Here is a 10,960-nt window from a genome sequence, read left to right on the forward strand (position 1 = left end):
GAGTGCTGGCTATGAAGTTAGGAAGAACTGAGTTCAGCTCCTGCTTCAGACACTACCTGTGTGATCAAAGGCAAATCAGTTTTCTCATCTGTAAAATAGAAATGACAACAGCACCTGCCTCCTAGATGAGATAATATTGCAAAGCAGTTTGCAAACCTTAAAGTGATATATAGAGCTGGGCCTGGAGTCAGGAAGCCTTGAGGTCAAATCTGACCTCACTTATTAGCCCTGTGACCCTGGGCAAGACACTTAACCTCTGCTTGCCTCAGTTTCCTCCTCTACAAAATGGGGATAATAATAGCATTTACCTCACAGGGTTGTCATGAGGATTAAATGATATAATATTTGTATGTGTGCTTAGCACAATCCCTGGCACATAATACATGATTAATAAATGCTTGTTTCCTTCCTTCCTTCTGGTCAACTTTCCTATCTTAAAAAAAAAAAACACTTCTGGAAAGGATGGAACCTTGGGGCAGAACCTTGGTGTCCCACAGGGTGAGGAACAGGAGGCTGAGAGCCTTGAGCTGGGTTGGTGGTGGCAGCAACTTCCTGCAGTGACTTTAACTTCCAGCTACAGCAGCTCCTGTGAGGCAGAGAAAGCATAGAGAAGATGAAGATGATCTTGGAGCCCCAGTGGTGCTACTTTGAAGAAAAGGAGCAGCTCATGGACATCATGGTCAAGGAAATGCTCATTAAGGTGTCCCCATTCTGGGTTCAGATTAACTCAGACATCGCAGGCAGGCTACGCAGGACAAGTATATGGAAGTCAGTAGGAACCTGAAAGGTTTGTATGATGACCAGGATAGATTAAGAAAGGAACAGCTCAGTACCATTTCAGGACCAAATGAATTTGCAGAATTCTAAAATAGACTCGAACAGATTAAAGAAGCATCCACCAGAAGCATCCAAATGAGATTTGTGTGCCAATGTCAGTGGAATTTGAAGAGCTCCTGAAACCCAGAGAAGATCCAAGTGAAGATACATAAAACTTGGTGAGGTTCGTAGATGAAGAAAGATATGGCCTTTACCTGGATCTTCATGACTGTTAACTTAAGTGTATTAACTTGAAAGTATCTGAGAAACTGGATTATATCATGTAACACCTCTCTATCTTTGACCAGTTATTAGATCTTCCCACAGAAAGGAAGAATGCAGAGTACAAGAGGTGCCTGGAGATGCCACCTAAGAACCTCCAGGATTACACAGACAGGGTAAAGCTCCTAGAAGATCAGAATGAGCTATTTGGGAATCTTCAGAATGAATTTGAGAAGAAGTGGGAAAAATGGTACCTTCCGAGACTGGCAAAAAGAGACAAGCAGTTCACTGACCCACACTGGAGCCCATCTTGACCTCTCTTGAGTTTTCCTCCTGGGAGAAGTTGGCCTCCTTGTGCCTGGACAGACTAAAACCTGCAGGCTACCTCTCAAAAGAAAGTCCAGGACTAACTGCCACTGTGTTATCACGTCCTTTGGTATACTCTGTGCTTAAAACCTCAGGCCTCTTGTAGTATTTCCCGACACACTACACATTCACATAGATACACAACAAAACTATCCGTTAACACCAAATTCCCCAGATCTTCATTGATCAGCCACCAGAGGCTTACCTGTGTCTGTTACTATCCTTCTGGTCAACAAATTCATTTCATTCATAGCATCTGAGCCAGATTAAGAGGAGCAGCAAAGAAGCCCTTTGGTGCCCTGTTTTTATACACTGGCAGCCTCAGCGTAGGAGAAAGGCTAGTTTTCTCATTAGGACTATTTCTCATTAGGACTATTGCCAGCAGCTGATTCCTCCTTATTTCCTCCCCACCCCCCCAACACATACAACCTCCCCACCCTGCGCAACACACCCTCAATTTCCCTGACTTTGTAACACATAAGAACTTTGTGTTGGCATTCTAACTTTCGAAAGCCCACTTTAGGGATCACTCCTGCAGGTTTTTCTCTGAGTAACTGAGTAGTGTGTGTACTGTTGTGCCTTGTTTAGAATCCAAGCAGTGTTGGTTTTTGGTCCCCAGGTGTATTGCTTCTAATTCATGCTTCTTCACACCTCTACTCAATTTACCCAATCTACCTGAAAATGCCCCTAATTCCTTGGAATGGCACAGACCATTCCAATTTTCAACTAGTTTGCTTTATAAGAAGAGATGTCTTGGGACTAGATCATTCAATGTATTTGCCCTAAATACACAAGGTCTTTATATGGATCACTGCTACCGGTTCAGTCACTTTCACTGACCCTGAATTACTTCCTTCCTCTTGTTATAAGCAGTGCAGACTAAGCTTCCCAACTTAATCCAGTTCTATTACCAGGGCTAGCCTAATGCGAAAGTACATTAGGAGACCACCTAGTATGAGCAAGACACTATAGCAGGTGTTTGTGGAAGATTCAGAGACTCATAAGACACAGCTGCTACAATGAGAGACAGTGTGATGTAATGAAAAGACACAGTCTTCAAGAACTCACTGCCAATCTGTGCCACGAAGAGGCATGTTAAGAGCTTTAATGGAGGAATACTATTACATACTATTATTATTTTTACTATTATTGTTATTATTATTAAGCACTTCTAAATAAGTGGTACAGTCGAATATTATAGAAGGTCAAAGAAGAGAAAAAATATTTCTAGCTACAATGATCAAAGAAGATGATCCCTAAAGACCACTGTTGGGAGATTGTGTTGTGTCTCCATTTAGAATACAAATGCCTTGAAAGCAGGGACTTTCCTGCTTTTTTCTTTGTACCCCCAAACTTAAAACAATGCTTCCCACATAGTAAGCACTTACTACATGCTTTTTCATTTGTTCATTCACACATTCACTATGGATATGAGTCTGGAAGGGGCAAGGGAGGAATGAAACACCAAAGAAAGAATTTCAAGATATACTCAGAGGAAAAAGAGTTCCCATATGGGAGTAGTAGGATATAAGGTTGGAAAGGTAGGTTGAGGCAAAGATGTAAAGAAAAATACCACTAAAAGATAGCAGAACTCAGATCCATGCAATGATCAATCAACTCCAGAAGATGAAACCACCTTCCTACATAAAATGATGGTGGAGTACCATTATGGAATGACGCACATGCCTTTAGAAATAGTTGATGTTATTTTGCTTACCTGTATTTCCTTGTTGGCTGTTCAGTTGTTTTTCAGTTGTGTTCAATTCTTCGTGACCCCATTTGGTTTTTTTGGTAAAGATACTGGAGTGATTTGTCATTTCCTTCTCCAGCTCATTTTACAGATGAGAAAACTGAGCCAAACAGGGGTAAGGGAGTTGCCCAGGGTCACACAGCTAGTAAGTGTCTGAAACTGCATTTGAACTCGAGTCTTTCTGACTCCAGGCCTGGCACTCTATCTACTGCACTATAAATTCTATGGCAGGATGTACCTTGTGATGGGGAAAAAAGAGTGAGGTAAGTTATTCCAAAGAGTTTGTGGTTTGGTTTTGTTTTTAAGCATTAATAAAACTTTTCTTTTTAAGGTGGGTTGAGGTAAGCTTGCAGCCTTGCATCCCGGGCTAAGGAGTTTTGCATGTGTTTCTGTAGTCAAAGTGAAATCCCTGGAGTCTTTTTATACCTTGTTAAGATATTTTAAACTGTTATCAGTCATGGTGAGTCAACCCATGCCATGATCTTTCCTAGCCCCAACCTGTCCTCCAGATGTGCCAGGAAGTCTATGTTCTTTATGGCCCCTAGGAGGCCAGTAGGCTCTCTCCCCTTCTCTTAACTCTGGCTGAGAGAGCCCTGCCTTCATTTTGAAATGACTGGACTCACTACAGGAGGTGGTAAAAATAAATAATTCCTTGCCTCTGCTGATAAACAACAGGCTCATTTCTCACTGCTTCATGGAAGGAGCCAGCCCTTTCATAGCAGGCAGGGGTGACATGTTTCTTGATGGACTCCGTGTCACCTTTTTTGCCAGAACCATCAGCTGATACCATTGAGAAAGAATGTGCCCCCATTTCTCTCTGCTACAATTGAACTAACAGCAGCCTCACCATTAGTCAGTGTGTGATGAGCCAAGGTTTGGTTTTCTCAAATCCTTCTTCCATCCCTCAGGGCTTTTGAAGGTCCTACTTAATAGAAACTCAATCAAGTCTAGTTTACGCCTCCATCCAGAGGTTAGAAACTAGGTGGGACGAGAGTTGGAAGGAATGACTGACTTCCAATTTATGCTACTGCTGCTGGGGGTGGTGGCTCATGTACCACAGGTGATATGAGGAAAAGAGCATTAAATTTGGAGTCAGAAGATCTGGGTTTGAATCCCAGTTCACCACTCACTACCTGTGTGACTACAGGCAAATCACTTAACCCTTGTGGATCTCAATTTGCTCGTCTGTAAAATGAAAGGATTAGACTAGGTGAATTCTAAGATTTCTTCCATCTCTAAATCTATGATCCTATGATATGAGAAGGAAAGGAAAAAAAAAAAAAAGAAGGAAGACCAGGGTCACTAAAAACAAGTCTTTTGTTCATCACTATTTCCCCTAGGGTACTACTACCCTGTCCTAAGACCGCAGGTCTAGGATTCACACATCACTCTTCTGATTGTGATCTCTTTCTGATGTCTTCTTCTCTATCATTCCCACTCTGTTTCTTCCTAACGCAATGGCTAGGCAAATAAAGATGCCCAGATAAAAACTATCACAGTGGGTTCACCTGGGAACTTGTGAATGAAAGAGTTTCTGTGAATGAAGGACAATTCACAGCTAGTTTTCAGAGGAGAGGATGATGGACAAGAGCAATTTAAAAACAGGAAAACTTGTGAAGTGGGAAACCCAATCCAGCTTGACTCAGCAGGACGTGAGTTATAAAAGGAGAGAAAAAAAAATGGTGAATCAGCTGCTTCTTCTAAGGTAAAGGCTGTAAGATGGGTTTCAAGGTATTGGGAAGGAAGATAGGTGAACTCAGAGGCCTGGATAAAATCTGATTGAGTTCCGAATACTTGAAGAATACAGATTGTTCTTTAAAAAATAGAGTGCCTGGACTGGCTACGCTTTTGCTTAGAGGAAGGAAGAGAAGGGAGGTGGCCGAGATAAGCTGCTTCTCTGCCAGCAAATGGGCACAGTCACAGAATAAGAAAGAAAAGAGTATGTTGGGGCCATCATTGGGCACAAGTCAGGAAAGCCAGGCTGCCTAGTATTCAATCAAGGACTGGAGTTAACAATCCTGTGACCTTGGGCAAGTTTACCTCTCTGGGCCTTGGCACTATATCTATTAAAAAGCTGACTAACAACTTCTGTATTTCCCTATGTCACAACATGATTATTATGGCAAACTGGTATGGTGAAAAGAATTCTGGATTGGGAATAGAAGAACTGGCTTTTAGTGCCAGCCCTGTTACTTAATTGGGCAAGTTTCTGAACTTTAGTTTCCCCATCTGTAAAATAAAGACAGGAAATGTCCATTGGATCTGATGTTATAGTTCTATCATACCTTGCTCTCCATTCAACATTCATTCAACAAGCATTGGTTAACCATTCATTGGGTGCCAGACAGAATGGAGGTATGGAATAATGGATAGAGAATGGTCTCTGTGTAGAGAAGACCTAGATTCAAGTCTTACCTCTGGTGATAGGACCCTGCGCAGGTCATCTAACTTCTCTGTGTCCCAGCAATTCTTTAAGATTTCAAGTTGCAGATATACTTTGGTAAAGGGGTTCCCTGTACTCATGAAGTCATGTGTCCAGTCCAAAACAAAATTACATACAAAACCCACTAATATGTCATGCACTGTGATAGGAGCTAGGAATAAAATCACAAAAAAAGAAATAATATCTACCTTCAAAAGGGTCTTACATCCCTTTGGGAGTTAGGGTGGGGATATACTGGATGATGCTGACATCTTTTTTTTTTTCTTTCTGGTGAGGCAATAGGGGTTAAGTGACTTGCCCAGGGTCACACAGCTAGTAAGTGTCAAGTGTCTGAACCAGATTTGAATTCAGGTCCTCCTGACTCCAGGGCCGGTGCTCTATCCACTGCGCCACCCAGCTGCCCCAATGTTGCTGACATCTTACCAGAAACCACCAACCCAGATTCTCAGAGAATCATGAACATCACCCCCAACCTACCCCACCTCTATTTAATAGCCTTTTCCTCTCCTATACTCACCTCTTCCTCCCAACCTTACCAGCCTTCTTTGTGGTTCAGAAGTTATTCCTCAACCTAAGGATATTCATTTCTTAGTAAGGGTTTTTCTAAAATGTTGTCTTTTGTCAAAGCAATTGGAAGAGATGTTTTTAACTGGGGGAGGAGAAAGGGGACCCTTCCTAGAGAGGCCCTTAGAGGGGATTTAGTCCAAACTCTTCATTTCATAGCTGAGCAACCCGAAGTTCAGAAAAGTTAAGTGATCTGCACAAGGTCACGCAGCTCTTCAATCTGTAGAATGCGAGATCAAGGCCAGGTCACATTCCCCCTTCATTGCCACAGAATGGAGTTTCTCCAGTCACACCATACAAGGAACACTGGGGCCAAGTGCAGACAGTGCTGGATTTGGTGTCAGAAGAGGTGAGGAAGCTCTACTAGCTATGTGACCTTGGGCAAGTCACTAGAACAGGGGTTCTTAAGTTTATAAATTGAGGGAGTTTGTCTAGAACGTAGGCTCTTAACCTGGTGTCCATGAGCTTGTTTTAGAAATATTATTTTTTGTGGCACAGTGGATAGAGCAACAGCCCTGAAATCAGGAGGACCTGAGTTCAACTCTGGACTCAGACCAAACACTTGTCACTTACTAGCTGTGTGACCCTGGGCAAGTCACTTAACCCCAACTGCCTAAAAAAAAAACTATAAAAAAAACAAAAAGAAATATTATTTTTTATAAATATATTCCAATATAACTGGTTTCCTTTGTAACACTATGCATTTAGTTTTAGGTGTTTAAAGACGTTCTTTTGAGGAGGGTCCATTGGCTTAGCCAGACTAACAAAGGGGTCTGTCTGGGACACAGAAACAATAAGGAATAGATCTATCCCATGGGACATACCAACAGGACATTGTGCTGGTGGTAGGAGGCATCTTGGGAGCAAGGTAGCATAATGTTTTACCATTAAAAAAAAATTAAATGAGGTCAGATGCCAAAGCTAACTAAGAGAAAAACAAACCAAAAAATGGAGAGGGGGAATTTTTGTCTCCTTACAAGTTCTCTGCCAGCAGGCAGCCCTGAGGCATGCTTCTAGGGGATCCAGCACCTCACTCTTGTGGAGATGAGGCCTTGGCAGACTGTTTAAGATGCTCTTGCCTAAAATACTTGCTAAGGCCTCTGGCATAACAACAGCCCTCTGTTCCCCAGCACAAAGTGTGTGGGCTCTCTCTGCCCTGACCTGCCTCACCCTGTCCTTACCCAGGCCATTCCTGTCTCCTAGGGATCTATGTCCAGCTTCTTGTAAGGACAGAGAGACATCAAGAAGAGGCTCAGATGCTTTCTGCTTAGGAGACTCTGGGCAAGTCATTTCCCTTGTCTGAGCTTCAGGTTCCTTCCAGACCTAAATCCTCAGATTCCATAAAATACTAAGATGACTTAGAGACAGCTAAGTGTCACAGTAGAGTGCTGGCTATGAAGTTAGGAAGACCTGAGTTCAACTCCTGCTTCAGACACTGCCTGTGTGACCAAAGGCACAGCAGTTTTCTTATCTATAAAATAGAGATGACAACAGCATCTGCCTCCTAGGTGAGATAATGTTGTAAAGCAGTTTGCAAACCTTAAAGTGATATATAGAGCTGGGCCTGGAGTCAGGAAGCCTTGAGGTCAAATCTGACCTCACTTATTAGCCCTGTGACCTTGGGCAAGCCACTTAACCGCTGCTTGCCTCAGTTTCCTCCTCCGCAAAATGGGGATAATAACAGCACCTACTTCACAAGGTTGTCAATGAGATAATATTGTATGAGTGCTTAGCACAGTCCCTGGTATATAACACATGCTTAATAAATGCTTTTTTCCTTCCTTCTTGCCAACTTTCCTACTTTAAAAAAAAAAGGAAGCCTTCCAGTGAGGGTGGAACATTGGGCAGAACCTTGGTGTTCCAGGGGGTGAGGCACAGGAGACTGAGCAGCTGCTAGTGTGAGGTGAAGGTCACGCAGAGAAGATAGAGTTAACATTGCAGTCCCAACAGTGCTACTCTGAAGGAAGGGCTCATGTACATCATGGCCAAGGAAATACTCAGGAAGATGTCCATGCTCTGGGATCAGATCAACTTGGACCATTGCATGCAGGCTATGCAGGACAGGTATATGGAATTCAGTGGGAACCTGAAAGGTTTGTATGATGACCAGAATAGGTTAAGAAAGGAACAGCTCAGTACTATTTCAGGACCAAATGAGTTGGCAGAATTCTGCAATAAACTCAAATGGATAAAAAGAATTCCACTGGAAGCACCCAAATGAGATTTGTGTGCCAATGTCAGTGGAATTTGAAGAGCTCCTGAAACCCAGAGAAGATCCAAGTGAAGATACATAAAACTTGGTGAGGTTCGTAGATGAAGAAAGATATGGCCTTTACCTGGATCTTCATGACTGTTAACTTAAGTGTATTAACTTGAAAGTATCTGAGAAACTGGATTATATCATGTAACACCTCTCTATCTTTGACCAGTTATTAGATCTTCCCACAGAAAGGAAGAATGCAGAGTACAAGAGGTGCCTGGAGATGCCACCTAAGAACCTCCAGGACTACACAGACAGGGTAAAGCTCCTAGAAGATCAGAATGAGCTGTTTGGGAAGATTCAGAATGAATTTGAGAAGAAGTGGGAAAATGGTGCCTTCCCAAGCTGGCCAAAAGAGACAAGCAGCTTTCTTTTCACCCACAATGGAACCCATCTTGACCTCTCTGCATTTTCCTCCTGGGAGGAATTGGCCTCCTTGGGCCTGGACAGACTAAAATCTGCACTCTTGGCTTTAGGATTGAAATGTTCTGAGACACTGGAAGAGGGAGCCCAGAGGCTGTTCAGCACTAAAGACAAGCCCCTGGAATCACTTGACTCCTCTCTATTTACTAAGAATCTTAAATCACCAAGAGGGACACTGAGAGAAATAAAGACATTGCTTTTCTTGAAGCCCAGATCTACAAATAAATAGATTCTTGGGGAGCACCACCATCTCACATAAAAATGTACAACACAACCAGGGAGGGATAGAAGAGGAAAGAGAAGAGGAAGGGGAAGAGCAAAGAAGTGAGAGTGAAAGTGAAGATGAAGAGAACGGATTATCGACAACTCCAGAAACCTGCCCCGGGTTTGGGATGGCAAGCCTCTTCCCTCTTGGCTGGATAAGCTACATGGCCTCAATATCAGCTATAATTGAGATCTGTGGGAAGTACACCTACTGAACTCCCAAGGCCTTCCAGAGGTACTTTGCAGAATAGCATCATGTTCAAGCCAGGAGGTGCTTGGGCATTCCAAATACAGCTCACTTTGCTGATGTGACCCAGATTAAAAATGTTTTTTCTTTGCGGGTCAGGTTGAAATTGCAGAAGGCTTCTGAATGGTGGCAGTCTGACATTTCAGAGGAGTATGAGGATGCCAGTGGAAATGTTGTGAATAAGATGTGTAAGAACTTGAAATGCCATGGACTGCTCTAGAGTCTCAAGGACAAGCTCCATGACTGGTTGAGCATTCTAGGATTTGATATATTTCTATTCCACCCTAAGCACATGTTCCCAAAGACTCTGCTACATGATCTAACGTTCTAGCATGTGAAGAGAAGAAATGTGGACATAGTACAGGTTTGAAATATGGGATTTTTTTTGTTTTATATTAAAAAGGGTTCTGAAAACAATATCTGCCTGAATTCCTATTATTTGGGTCACGTCTTTAATGATTTGATACATATACACAGGGGTTGGAGAAGATGCTCTCTCAGGTCTTTTCTAACTCTAGGTCTATGATCCAATGATCCCAGTTCATATATTAGCTGGTAGCTTAGTTACTCCTTCACTTACCTTGACTGAAGCCTTAGTCGTAGAAATCTCAGAGTTCATTCTTCATACTGAGTAGTCTTGACTAGAGCTATTCATCTCAATATGGTGGTCATTTAACACTCAGTCCTAGTGAAAAATATATTATAAGCAGTAAGTTCATCTGTTTTTCTCTCCTACCTTTCAGAAGCTTTTTGCCACTTTGCTTTCCAATGAATCCAGTGAAATATTTCCAAATGGAGTCTCCACCCCTAAGCAAATAATTCAAGAGTTTTCTAACATTATGAGTGCTTTAACCCCCACCTTCTCAGGCATTTTTAGGATTGTGCCTAATTCAAGGGGGCATACAGTAAATGGAAATGAGTCATTAGGAGATATGGATTTATGTCCCATTTCTAACATTTACTAGCTGTGAAATTGGGCAAGTCATCTAAGCTTTCTGAGTCTCAGTTTTTCATCTGTAAAATGGGAATAATACTACCTCATTTGTTGTGCTTTGTAATCCTTAAAATTTTTTAAACATAGAAGTTATTAAAAGCCTCATCGAAGAAAATTGCATTGTCCCTAAAATGGATGTTTTCTTCTTAGGAACAAGGTTTCATTCTGACAATTAGCTAAGAAATATTTCAGTACTTCAAGGTTCCATGATTTCATTATGGTGGGTAGTACATCCATTGGGACATGTGGCCCTACTCTTTAACACTTTATTCATGAGTTTCTGTGGCCAAAGATTGTCATCACCTCTGATCACCATTCTTTTGATGAGTTTTTGTGTTTAGCTAAGTGATCCATAATTCAGAGAACACATAATACATCATCCAGCTCATACTCCAAGTCTTTCCAGCTTGGTAGGAGTGACCAGGTCCTACTGAGATCCATGGTATGGATTCCCTGGCAAAGCCCTTGAAACCCAGCCAGTTTTATGATGAAGCAACAAAGGAGGACATTAGTGATGCTACCTGTGTAAGCTGTGCCTTAATCACAGAAATGAAATCTTCTGGACTCCCTCACCCTACTGTACCCAATGCCAATTGCCTTACTAATTAAGG

General features: G+C 42.2%; 1 pseudogene; it reads left to right on the forward strand.

Moving 5' to 3' along the window:
• Nucleotides 1-613: 613 nt before the first annotated feature.
• LOC114043622 lies at nt 614-9,575 on the forward strand (annotated as a pseudogene).
• Nucleotides 9,576-10,960: the final 1,385 nt, after the last annotated feature.

This window comes from Vombatus ursinus, unplaced genomic scaffold, assembly GCF_900497805.2.
Source record: "Vombatus ursinus unplaced genomic scaffold, bare-nosed wombat genome assembly UNPS02014770.1, whole genome shotgun sequence".
Classification (NCBI taxonomy): Eukaryota; Metazoa; Chordata; class Mammalia; order Diprotodontia; family Vombatidae; genus Vombatus; species Vombatus ursinus.